This window comes from Sinocyclocheilus anshuiensis, unplaced genomic scaffold (genome assembly GCF_001515605.1).
Source record: "Sinocyclocheilus anshuiensis isolate Anshui unplaced genomic scaffold, SAMN03320099.WGS_v1.1 scaffold235, whole genome shotgun sequence".
NCBI classification, from domain to species: domain Eukaryota; kingdom Metazoa; phylum Chordata; class Actinopteri; order Cypriniformes; family Cyprinidae; genus Sinocyclocheilus; species Sinocyclocheilus anshuiensis.
In genome coordinates, this window is record NW_015552562.1 from 24,277 (window position 1) to 36,895 (window position 12,619).

General features: G+C 35.8%; 1 protein-coding gene across 1 annotated transcript in view; it reads left to right on the forward strand.

Moving 5' to 3' along the window:
- Positions 1 to 12,335: 12,335 nt before the first annotated feature.
- Positions 12,336 to 12,619, forward strand: part of LOC107664771 (protocadherin-11 X-linked-like) — a 202,863-nt gene continuing 202,579 nt past the window's right edge. Inside the window, exon 1 of the mRNA XM_016455427.1 lies at positions 12,336 to 12,384. The gene's annotated coding sequence lies outside the window, so the exon portion shown is untranslated. The remainder of the gene's footprint in view (positions 12,385 to 12,619) is intronic.

The following is a 12,619-nucleotide window of genomic DNA, read 5'->3' on the forward strand; positions in this document are numbered from 1 at the left end:
AACAGAATTCCAATTATTTAGATGCATGCTGTGAGAATTCAGACCTGCAGAAAGGGGTCACATGTATGAAGCCCTCTCAAAAATTCACCAAGGGCTTTGCATGAATATTGAATACCAATCTCCATATGAATATAAATACTGTCAGTGATGTGAATGGGGAAAAACACATTATAAACCTCTTAAAGGCTTGTTTATGCATCAGTTGTTTGTAAACAAATTTTAGGCTACATTTTTAAACTATTGTATATATGTTTGTCCAAACAATGCTAGACAGAGGCGTGTTAGGGAAGCCTGTTATTCATTTGCAATTTTCTTTGGTTAAAAATGTTACCCTTTACTTTTAAGAATCAATCGTATTGTAGGATAATAAACATACCTTCATGTTCAAGGGCCCTGGAGAGGCAAGTGTTGTCCTAAACCATCTGTACTTGACAAAATTGATGTGAGCTAGTGAACAAGTCAAACCTTTGACATACTAAAATGTAAAATAAACTGGATTTTTACAATAAATCTTTACAATTCTGTCATGCACCACATCAATCTCTGTTTCCTGCCCCACTGGCCAATTTTGTTACGCCAGACTAAATAAGTGGGACAAAACGAGACGATCTATCTAGGGAGTATGTCGTGATAGTGTTTGTTAAGAAGGTTCCTAAGGAGGTTGTACGCTGTAGTTTAGCACAACTTGACTATGTCAGTATCACTTCCCCAAGGCAGCCATTCCCAAAATGTATGTGATAGAAGGGAACAGAAAAAAGCACCATGCTTTTGTGTCAGTCTGGGTAAAAATAAAGGAAATTTCATTCTGTTTTAAGTAATACTGAATGACAAAAAGATGAAGAGGCATCAGCAGCAGTCTGACGAGATGGGGAGATTACCAGTGGGAGAAGATTCTTAGAGATGGCAGCCTTTCACAGCCCACTTGACTTAAGCTGTCATGATACCATCAGATATTCCACACTGCCCAAAGTTACCCCCCGATACCATCAGATATTCCACACTGCCCAAAGTTACCCCCCGATACCATCAGATATTCCACACTGCCCAAAAGTTTACACCCTCTCGTTCTCAATGCATTGTGTTGCCTTCTTGAGCATCAGTATATGTTTTCACCTTTTGCAATTGTTATGTATGAGACCCTCAATTGTCCTCAGTGTGAAAAGATGGATCTCAAAATCATACAGTCACTGTTGGAAAGGGATCAAACATGCAGAAGATGCTGGACAACAAAAGAATGTGCAGGAGCTGGAGGATTTTTCTGAAGAACAGCAGGCAGTTGAACTGCTCAGGACCAATGAGGGACTCATGAACAGCTATCACAAAACAGAAAAACAGTCATAGATCATCCAGGAAACGACACACAGTATTAAGATTCAAGGGTGTGTAAACTTTTGAATGGGGTCATTTTTATAAATTCAGTTATTATTGTGTCTTGTGGAGCATATGTAAACATCTGTTATGTGAAATGGCTTATTCAGGCCAGTACTAAATGAGAAGATTCTTAGAGATGGCAGCCTTTCACAGCCCACTTGACTTAAGCTGTCATGATACCATCAGATATTCCACACTGCCCAAAGTTACCTCCCCCCCCGCGATAATCTTTTATAGTGTGAATGTCACATGCTTACATATAAAATTTACGTAGCATTTATATATACCATCAGAGCAAAGATTCATCCCTGTTCTTGAAACTGCAATAATGCAATAAATAAACAAACAAACTCAAAATTATTTGTTAATCACATAAAGCACTGCATGGTTTCGTCAGATTTTATGAAGGTAAATTTCATAATAAATTTAGGGATGATTTAGGCTTAAAAGGGATGGTTCACCCAAAAATTAAAAGTCTGCCATCATTTCTACTCATCCTCATGTCGCTCCAAACCTGCATGAGTTCCTTTCTTCTGCTGAACACATAAAATGATATTTTAAAGATACTCAAAGTCAAGCGTTGACTACCAAGAAAGCAACACAAAGAATTAAGAGCTTAGGTGTGTAAACTTTTTGAATTGGATGATCAGAGTAAATTGTAGCCTACTTATTTTGTCTTCTGGGAAACATGTAAGTATTTATGTAGCTTCTGAAGTACAGTATTAAATGAGAAAAAATAATAAAAAAATAATAATAATAATAATAATATTATATAGGGTCATTTTTATAAATTCAGTTTTTTTTTTTTTTTCTTGTGGAGTATATATAAACATCTGCTATGTGAAGTAGCTTATTCAGGACAGTACAAAATAAAGAATAACATGCAATCTTCATGAGCGCTCTTATTTTGTTAAAATTATTAACATATTTGCATATTCTGCAAGGGGTGTGTAAACTTATGAGCACAACTGTATTTTTTCCCCCATACTATTAAAGTCAGTGGCTACTGTCAACTCGTTGTTTGCCGACACTCTTTAAAATATATTATTTTATGTTGAGCAGAATAAAGAAATTCATGCAGGTTTAGAATGAAATGCGGTGCGAGTAAATGATGACAGCATTTTCATTTTTGGGTAAATCATTCCTCTAAGACCAATTAACGAAAATGTAAGGAAAGGGAATAGAAGAATATGTCAATGTGGTTTCTAAATGTCTTGTATTTTAAACTTTTAAGCATTGCTAAAACAACTTCCAACCAAACTCTAGCCTATTACTTTTTCAATTATTTTTATGCAAAAAACTCTGCAAATGTCTAAATATTCTTAACCCTCTACCGCACGCATTATGATAGACCTATAGAAAAAAATATTTGAATCTTTTTCTTTTCTAAGAATGGCTTAACTTGAAGTGCTGTAAAAAATTTTTTTGAAAAAAATATTATTTTAAGGTACTTTATGATATGTTGCCATACGGCAACAGCATACAATAGTGGATCTAACTTAGAATAAGTGTAAGCTTACTTATAATTAATATTTTTCCTCAGAAATGTTGTTTGTGTTGATTCAATTGGTGCTATTATAAGCTTTAACACAGTACTTACTTATAATTGACACCTTATACATACTTTCCAACAACTTGTGCTTTTATTTATTCTATTCTTTTTTTGCTGAATAATGATTTATAATTGTTTTAATTTCATTACATTTTTCATGAATATTATTTAAACTGCAAATTTATACAGTTAAAACAAATATAATACTGTATATAATGTATCATAAAACACTGACATAAAACCAAAAACATTGCAGTTCATGAAAATTCAGCATTATGCAATCTCTTGAGAGGAAGACTATGAACATGAGCCCCCAATTTCATGTCTTTACTAATATAATTCAGCTGAATAGAAAAACAAAAGCGTAAAGGGATGCCTCTGCTCCCATTAGGAGAGCCCTTGCTTGCTTCTCCCTGAATCCAAGAGGAATGAATTGGGGGAATGTCGGCCTTTGTCATCCTACTAGCTCATCTATGATTCAACACATACTAAGGCTATGAGGACAAGAGAGACCCATTTTAATTAAAAAAAAATATTCAGCGTGATAAATGTTGTTTGTGTTGATTCAATTGGTGCTATTATAAGCTTTAACACAGTACTTACTTATAATTGACACCTTATACATACTTTCCAACAACTTGTGCTTTTATTTATTCCATTCTTTTTTGCTGAATAATACTTCTTACTTTTTTTTATTTCATTACATTTTTCATGAATATTATTTAAACTGCAAATTTATAGTTAAAACAAATATAATACTGTATATAATGTATCATAAAACACTGACATAAAACCAAAAACATTGCAGTTCATGAAAATTCAGCATTATGCAATCTCTTGAGAGGAAGATTATGAACATGAGCCCTCACATCGACCCCCCCCAAGCACCAATAATCCTTGAAAGATCACCTTTTTTATGTATGAAATTTCACAAAGCAGTTTTTTCATCTGCAGCAAGAGCAAGTTCTGCCCTTTTCTTCTTTACCTTGCCATAGAATATGGCCGTGCTCACTGATGTAATGTTACCTGTATTCATATTTAATCAAAAGTAAAATTGCCATTTCAATTTGATTATATCCATAATACAAATACCATTAACATACGACTAATCAACATTATTTCACTAGTATTAATGTTGTTATTGTTACAGCTTAACAAATTGCAGCTGACCTTGCTAGCTAGCTAAACTATTGTAATAATGTCATTCCACTATTGCACAGTGTTGCCGCTTGGCAACACAAACATTTGAATGATTTACCAAAAACGAATTTTATAAAAACTTTTTTGAGAGGTGAATATGTCATCATAACATCATAACAGTGATGTTTTAGATTTTTTTGTAGAAGTGACACGGACTGGTCCTTGTTTGTTACTGACGTTTTAGTTTGCTTTCAGCAACTACCGACAAGAGACTGCAGTCTGTCAGAAATCTCGCCACAGAAAAAAACTGCATGTCATGTGACTTAATCAAAGCACATCATTGGCTAAACTAAGGTCTTCTCTTTCCAACAAAAAAAACGAGAATGTTCTCTTAAAGAGACAGTGGCAAGGAAATGAACACAAAGAGTATGTTGCCATATGGCTACACCATGCGGTAGAGGGTTAAATTAAGATAATTTGAGAAGCAAAATGACATTAAATAAGAAGTCTTATTTTTTGGAGAAATGTATCCAAATGAAATGAGTTTCTCATTAAAACAAGAACAAATCTGCCAATGCTGGGCTCAATAAAATCAACTCAATTCAAAGAGAACACAAGTTTGTATAACCAAATGAAAGATATTTGTTCTTGTTTTAAGCATAAACTTAGGTAATTTAGTTCAGTTTCTCAGAAGACAAGAGTTTTTATCACTTTATATCTCAAGTAAATGTATCTTGATTCAAAGACGTTTAGACCTTTGTATTGGAAAAGAAAAGAAAAATACTGCGAAAGATATGGCGCATGCAACATTTAATGCCACAACTGTGAATTTAAGACTTTCTGCTCCAATTTAAGACCCGTGGAAACCCTGTAGAAAATGTGCAGGCTCACACTCCAGGCCAAATCCCAGAAGGGAAATGGTGGCATAAAGGAATGTGCTGGAAACCTGGTGGCGGTCAAGTGCCATAACAAATTTCCTCTGAACAAAGCATGAAATCATAAGACGATCCAAAGGGGCTGTGCTCTGACAATTATGACCCCCTTTTGAGCTCATTTATGTAGAAGAACCAAAAAAGCAGGCTTTCATAGTAGAAATTGTCAGGAAGCACTTCTCGGAGTGTTCAAATGTCACAGCCCTTGCCATAAACATGTGGCTTTGTATGGCTTGTTCAATATGTAAAATATATTCATTGAAATCCTAAAGCTGACAATGTTACACTTTTCCTTTATTAACTGAGGCTACAGGAATCCCGCTCCGCTGATTTATTTAATGAAACACTCAAGTGGCTCTAGGGTACCAAGGCACCAAATGAATAAGGCGTGCACCAGTGCTTCTAAATTCAGATATATCACTACAATTAAAAAGGCCAAACTGCCTGTTCAGTATTCAGATTCAGACTACAAAATGCTCCTCCACAGAAGCTAGTGGTATTGAAAAGATTATTATGCATCAAAGACATTTGCAAAAGCTCTGCCCACAGCAGCTCATTGCTTCTCATTCGTGGCACTACTTCACGTCTGCACTAGTTAGATGTCACTGGGGGATTGTTATCGGGACTGACTCTTCATTTCGAATTGGAAGGTGTCAGGGATCAGTGATTTTAAAACTGGTCACTGGGCAATTTTAACTACCACAAAGGCTGCATGTGGCGTGCTGGAAGTGATAGTGACAACTGGAACGCCAGTACACGCATCTCCCATTGCATCTGCATTGCATCTTTTAACTCGTTGGAGACATAAAAGCACATTTTGCTTTTAAAATCGTGAAATCTCAAGTACTCTTCAACAGAAACTGTATAAGCCATCAAAGGCTGCAAATGCAGTGAAAGTGACAAGGTGGAGTGTATACAATGGATTTCTTAAAGAGTCATTAGCTAGGTGATTCGTATTCAAGACTATGCTTCACTGGATCCAGGCTTGGGCTTCAAATTCCTAACAAGATGCAGGAAGACTGAACATTGATTCTGCTGCTCCTTTGGAATAACAAACCAGTGTTGCAGAAGCTACCTTGGAACTAGCTTTCCCAGCTGCAAGCTACTCATAATTTACAGTTCAAATACGGTCAAGCTACTTCTGAACGGTATAATATATGCATATATTTCACATTCACATGTAATTCAGTGTGTTCTGTGCCATTTCTTTGTAAATACTTCTAAAGTTTACTAGCAATTTCTGAGTGAAAATTGTTTAAAAGTAAATCCTGCAACATTTTTAATTCCCCCCAGCTAGGTAAGGGGTAATATCCGATTACATAATTTCTTTACAAAATCAGAGAAGTATTTATCTGGCAAAAAAAGCAATGAAAATCTCAACTATGGTGACAGCATTAAACTTCAACAAGTCAATTTGCAGAAAATTAAACTAAATAACTGAATTTACCGAACTGAAAACATGGTACTAAACAGCACTACTGCTAATAAATACTAATTAAATATAAACAAAAAAATTAAAAAGACTGTCAAAATGATCTATTATTTCATTGTCCCTCTGGTAAAAAATATTGAAAGATTTTTTAACCATTTCAATTAAATTAACTTAATGTACTGTGCACTTTAATATTTTGAAAGCAAATGATCTACCATTGAACAGTTGTCACACTTAAAGAAAAATGTTAATGTGACTTTTATTTAGTTACTCACTATCTAATTCCAGGTGGAATGTCAAAGCATCGGCCGTTTAAAAAAAAGTTCCTTGACAATACAAGAGTTTCCACACCTTATGTTATTTCAAATGATGTGTGTGCTACATTCCAATGCTTCTGAAGACATATGAAAGAAAATAAAATTTTATTCGCTAATAAATTTCTCCAATTATTAAAAAAAAGACATTTTCAACAAGTCAGTCTAATTATTTATGGTGTTTTTTTGTCACTATGAAAACTGGATGGTAAAGAACGGGATGAAGATTTTTCAGATTTTTTTTTTTTGTATTGTGAAAATAAGAGCCTACGGGTTTGGAATGGGGTGAGTGAATGAGGGTAAATAAATAATGATGGGTAAATGTCCTCATAGCTCAGAGCTGTGTGAACCCTTATGTGTTAATTAGCGGAAACTCTTCTATTGTTGGTTTTCTGACTATTCGACAAGGAGTTATTTTGAACTGAAGCTCACAGACACATGACTTGGAATTCATTGGTCACTCAGTAATTGCAAACCTCCCAGCACAGCAGCTTCAGACTCCTCAAGTCCTTCAACCGTGCTTCACAGACGAGATGGGCTTTTGATGTTGGTATGCACTACATTCTTTGTTTCCAACATAAGGCGGTGCACATAGCATAACAACAGACATTATCACATGCAAGAGGTTCCTGCAGATTCATAGCAGTCACCAAAGAGTTATTGTTGTCATCTTTTCCCCCCTCTTTAACAGAGCACCCCTGTGCTGGTCTTTGTAGGGTATTCATTTCCTGTTTGAAAATCAACAGCGCTGAACTTCTTCTATTTATAAAACTGTTTAGTCCATTTTCAGAGCATATGCATAAACAGTTTTCCTGACTGTAGAGTCAGAGTGATGTCCTAGTTTCCGAGTTTGTAGTAAATTATTTTAACTAAAGTAGGGCTTCTGTAATGTTTTTAAATTCCAATTTAAAAACTTTTAAAGCCTTTTTTTCAGTACCTGCACAAATAAAATGAATACCTTATGCCCATACAGAAACTCACACAATCTCAAAATAAAACATGCATCTCAGATTCGTTTACTAAATTCAACAGACTGGGACACACATTCAACTGCAAAACTGGGTAACTGTAAGTTTGAATACTCAAGACATGATTTATTTAATTTATACTATAGATATGTATTGAATACATACAAATCAGAGTTCAATCACTACTGTATTTTGCTGATACAACAATAATGTATTTTAATAAATGCAATAAAAAGAATATTGTGTTGATACTAGTAAAATCTTTGTATTGAATGTGTTTTGAGTTTATGAATTTAATGCCAGGTAAAGTCTGTGTAACTAAAATACCAAGAATGTCCAAGTGAAAAATGCATGCGTAATGCATTTGATGAACGATGAACGAAGGTCTTACATGTTTGGAACGACTTGAGGGTGAGTAATTAATGACAGCATTTTCATTTTTGGGTGTACTATCCTATACTTTTCGCAAAACCTTAATGTTGAGCACAAGCCAAACGCATTGTCTGATTAAAATATACACATGCTGAACGAAGCCATGATCATATTATCTAGATCCGTTAGTTCAACTTTGAATGAAAAAAGAAAGAGAGAGAGAGAGAAAGAAAGAAAGAAAGAAAGAAAGAAAGAAAGACAAAGGACTGGCTTGATTTAAGTGGAAATACATTGTTTGCATGACATTTTAAGACAAATTATTACTTCAGCATGACTGAAATGTAATTTTTAAAGTGCATGTAAACATACTTTTTAACATTGTACCACAACATATGTGGCTTGTTAGTGTTATTACTTTTCCAAATCAGTGTTTCTCAATGCCAGTCCTCAGGACCCACCTACCAGAATTAAAAAAACTAGATTCGACTTATCAGCTGAGCTTCTCAGTCTGTTAAACAGGGATACATCCAAAACATTCTGTGAGGGTGGGTCCTGAGGACTGGAGTTGAGAAACATTGTTCTAAACGATTAAAAATGGGAGACAAATCCTATAAACTTGGTCTGAACAGTGGCCAAACTTGGAGTTCTTTTGATTCAACCACCAAGAGCACTCTAACAACCACATACTGTAGCAAGTTTTGCAAGGACAAGCATACGTTCATTACAATAGTGGAATGGCACAGATAGTGTTTGCAGTAGATGTTTACACACATTTATTTAGTTTTGTCTAAGGTGTGCGGTTTTCAGCGGGTTGCCTGTGATGCAAAGATGAAACTAAAATGTGTTTTGTCTTCCTCACAGAATACAATATGAATCAAACAATCCTCCCTTACGAGAACAAAGCTTCACGCAGGAAAACTTGAGAGAGCAACTTATTACGCATTAGACTTCTGAGATAAAATGAGAGGGGGTACCAGGAAAGCAAAATGGCCTCTGGGCAGAATGTCTGTCTTACACAAGCAGAGCCTCTGGGTCGCTGTAGGCAACATTCACGGCAAATGACAGGCCCTGGATGTTTCTCTGAGCATCTTGTGAAACTCCACAGAGCAAACATTGGGCCAGTCACCAACACATGTCAACGCACACCAGCCCTGTCCCCATCAAGCGGAAGATGCGAAACGGAAGCTTCGCAGACGAGCGGTTCGATTCCTCTGATCGTTATCAGTACACTGCTCTGTTTTCACCAAATTCTCCTAAGAAATCATTTCACCTTGGGCTCAGTCTATCTGAACCTGTCTCTGTTATTCAAATATAGAAGATTATATGCACTGAAAACAGAAAAGTGCAAGATGTGAGTCAGATGCCTCTGAGGGACTGTAGTGTTTTAAGATCCGCAAAACTGGAAAGCTCCCTTTTAAATTAAAAAGACAACAAGGCAGATATATTTGGCTGCCCTTGTAGAGTGTTAATCACTGATACATAAAGGGACAACATTTAATGAGCCCTTGAATATGTACCATTAACATTTTCAGTGGCCCCTTAACGCAATGCTGTCCAGACACTAACCTCTTTACACTTTTAGCACTGCATGACATACTTGCTAGATGCACACAAAAACACAATGAGGACCGTGAGCCATTATAAACTGAAATATGCATTTTACAATGATAATCAATTATTTAACATATATAGTATAGCCATCTGTATTTAGCGATGCATAGCAATGCTTCCATATGTCTGTCACAGCAGTCATTTTAGACATGTTTAACACGTTATCTACTTTTTATGTGAGGTTATGAGAAGAATGAATCCACAACGTACTCCTGATTTGAAAATGTAAGACCCAATACTACAGTATATGTATATTTTAATTAATAAATGTTTGACCAAAACAACAGTTTTTGTTTATAATGTTTTTGACATGCTTGTGAATTTTTGCTTTTCGTACATTTTGCTGAAAAGCCTATAATAGGATGTTTAACTGTAGGTTCCATTGTGACAACTTACCCCACATAGTGTGACAACATGCCCAAGTCTCTACACCATGTGTATATATAGAAATTGACTATCAAAAATTAATATGGCACTATGAAATTGTTCAATTGTGTAATGGCTAATGGTTAAATTAAATGTTAGCATGTCTAATTAACTGAAATCATTAAACATACAGTTTAACATCAATTTAAAAAAATTACCAAAATTGTATGTTTTAGGGACCTATAAAATTATTTATTTTCCCCCTCAAATTTTTTTTATTTTTCCCACATTCTATGTTTTCCATTTAAATGTTTCTGGATAACTTTTCAAAAGTTTAATTAAATTTTAATAATCCAACAGCATGTCTAATCAATTGAATTCATAAAACTATAACAACATAATTTATAATTTTTTTTCATCATAATTTTCATCCTGCGTTTTAGAGACTATTTCCTCAATGCTTACTTAAGTCTGTACACTCAATACTACAACTCAGCCTTTTGGCAGCCTTGATGTTTACCAGTGCGGAAAGCAAAGTCCATATATTACCCCTGGCATGATAATTAATCAATTCCATAATAACCACTGATGCGAATTACTCTCAACTAATAAATAAAACAACTAAGATCAACTCACACTGGACATTGCACTGCACATTACGCAGTCAGGGTGTATATTGGCAGATATTCTGTGCTGCTCTCTCTCAGCAGTATTGGGAAACCCTGCGGGATTTATCTGCAGGCCAGAACCCTAAACAACACGAGGGAGCACATCTGGGGCCCAGCAGGTGTGGGATGTCCCATGAGAGGTTGTTGCCAGGTAGTAAACTTCTGGACCAGCTTCCCCCAGTGCTCACAGACATCTAGATAAATGTGATAATCTGCAGCAAGCCCCCAAAAAAGACCTGTTTGCCAGAGGGGTGTAATTGTGTACTCACCCGCATTTTTATATAATTCTTACATGCATGTAGTCTACCCTCCTCCAATTTCAGGGTAGAGATCATTTTTTACCCTGTCGTGTCCTAAGGATCTGTGTTTCGGTCTGTGTTTACAGTGTAGCTCAGGTTTATTTTTGGTTATGTTTATGATTACAGCAACCACAGCAAGTTTAAGGAAAAAATCCACCCCAAAATTTAAATTCTGTTATTATTTGCTTACCTTTAAGTTGTTCCAAACCCGTATAATCTCTATTCTTATGTGGAAAAGAAAATTCTCTATAGTCCATATAGCTAGGGACGTCGCTACATTTATTTTGCAAGGCCCAGTAAAATACAGACGCTCTAGAAAGACATACTGCCTGCGAAATTCTTCTTCTTCTTTTCTTTTATTGGCAACCGCACTTAACAGTGCATTACTGCATGCGAAATTCTCGCACATGCGCATTATTATCTGCACTTTGGTCGAGTTGTTCACTCAGTTTTTCCTGCAGTTCAGCGGTTTTTGTGACCTTGCTGTTCTGAATTGAATGTGATGAGATAAAAGACTGTATACTGCTAAACAAAGGCACGATGGCGTGACTTTGTTTTTTTTTTCATTTGTCTTCTCGAAGCGCACGCAAAAACATAGCAGTTTGATTTACTGATAAATGACTCTCGAGAGTGAGACGGTTCTTCTTCTTCTTCTTCTGTGTTTAATGGCGGTTGGCAAACCAGCGCATAAACTTCACCAATACCTTAAACTCCTCTTTTCTTGTTCTCATCTGATGACATTCTCTCTCACTTTCTGTTCCATGATGTTTGGCTCCAATCTTTCCTTCTTTTCCGCTTTTCTACTAAAGTCCACTTACTACTTTTGTTTCTTTCATTTCCCCCGCCATCTACATCCTCCAAATCCAGATCACTTCCGGACTCTACTCCACTTCCGTCCATCTTGGCCTCAGTCACAACCCAGTGTCGCCAACCGCCGGAAGAGCGTGAGACGGTTCTTTTTTAAAGAATCAATAAACACACAGCGCAGATTGCACAGTCCGATTCATGAACAAATGACTCATCACGTGCCGGATCTTTTAATGAATCATTAACGAATGCACGAGCTGTTTGAATCACTCTGACGAATCTTTCACTTTAGTGAACTCTGAATACGCCAGCGTGCAGTTTAATGCGTTGTCGTTTCGTCAATAAATGAATGAGTTCTGAATAAATGAATCACTTAAACAGGTTAGGTTCGCGATTCAGTCACGGTTCACTCACGAGTTGTTTGGAGTGCTTTCTTGCTAAAACAGTACTAAAGTAGCAAAATTTAGAACACCTAAAGCAAAAGTTCGCTGGTTAAAGTGGATATGTACCTACAGTCCACTGAAACTAACCTCGAAATGCATCTTACCGATTGTGAGCGAATATTTTTATTTTTAATTATTTTATTAAAGTTCAACACCTGTTTGTGAAGCTTGTCGACGACTTTGTACTGCAGGTAAAGGCATCAAAACACTAACATATACAAAATAGTAAATTACCAGAAAGTGTTTTGTTATATTTGTGTTTAGCATATGCCATGCAAGCTATAGTTCTTTTTTTTTTTTTGAGGATGGGTCAATAATTATGTGAACGTTAGTATATATTTATT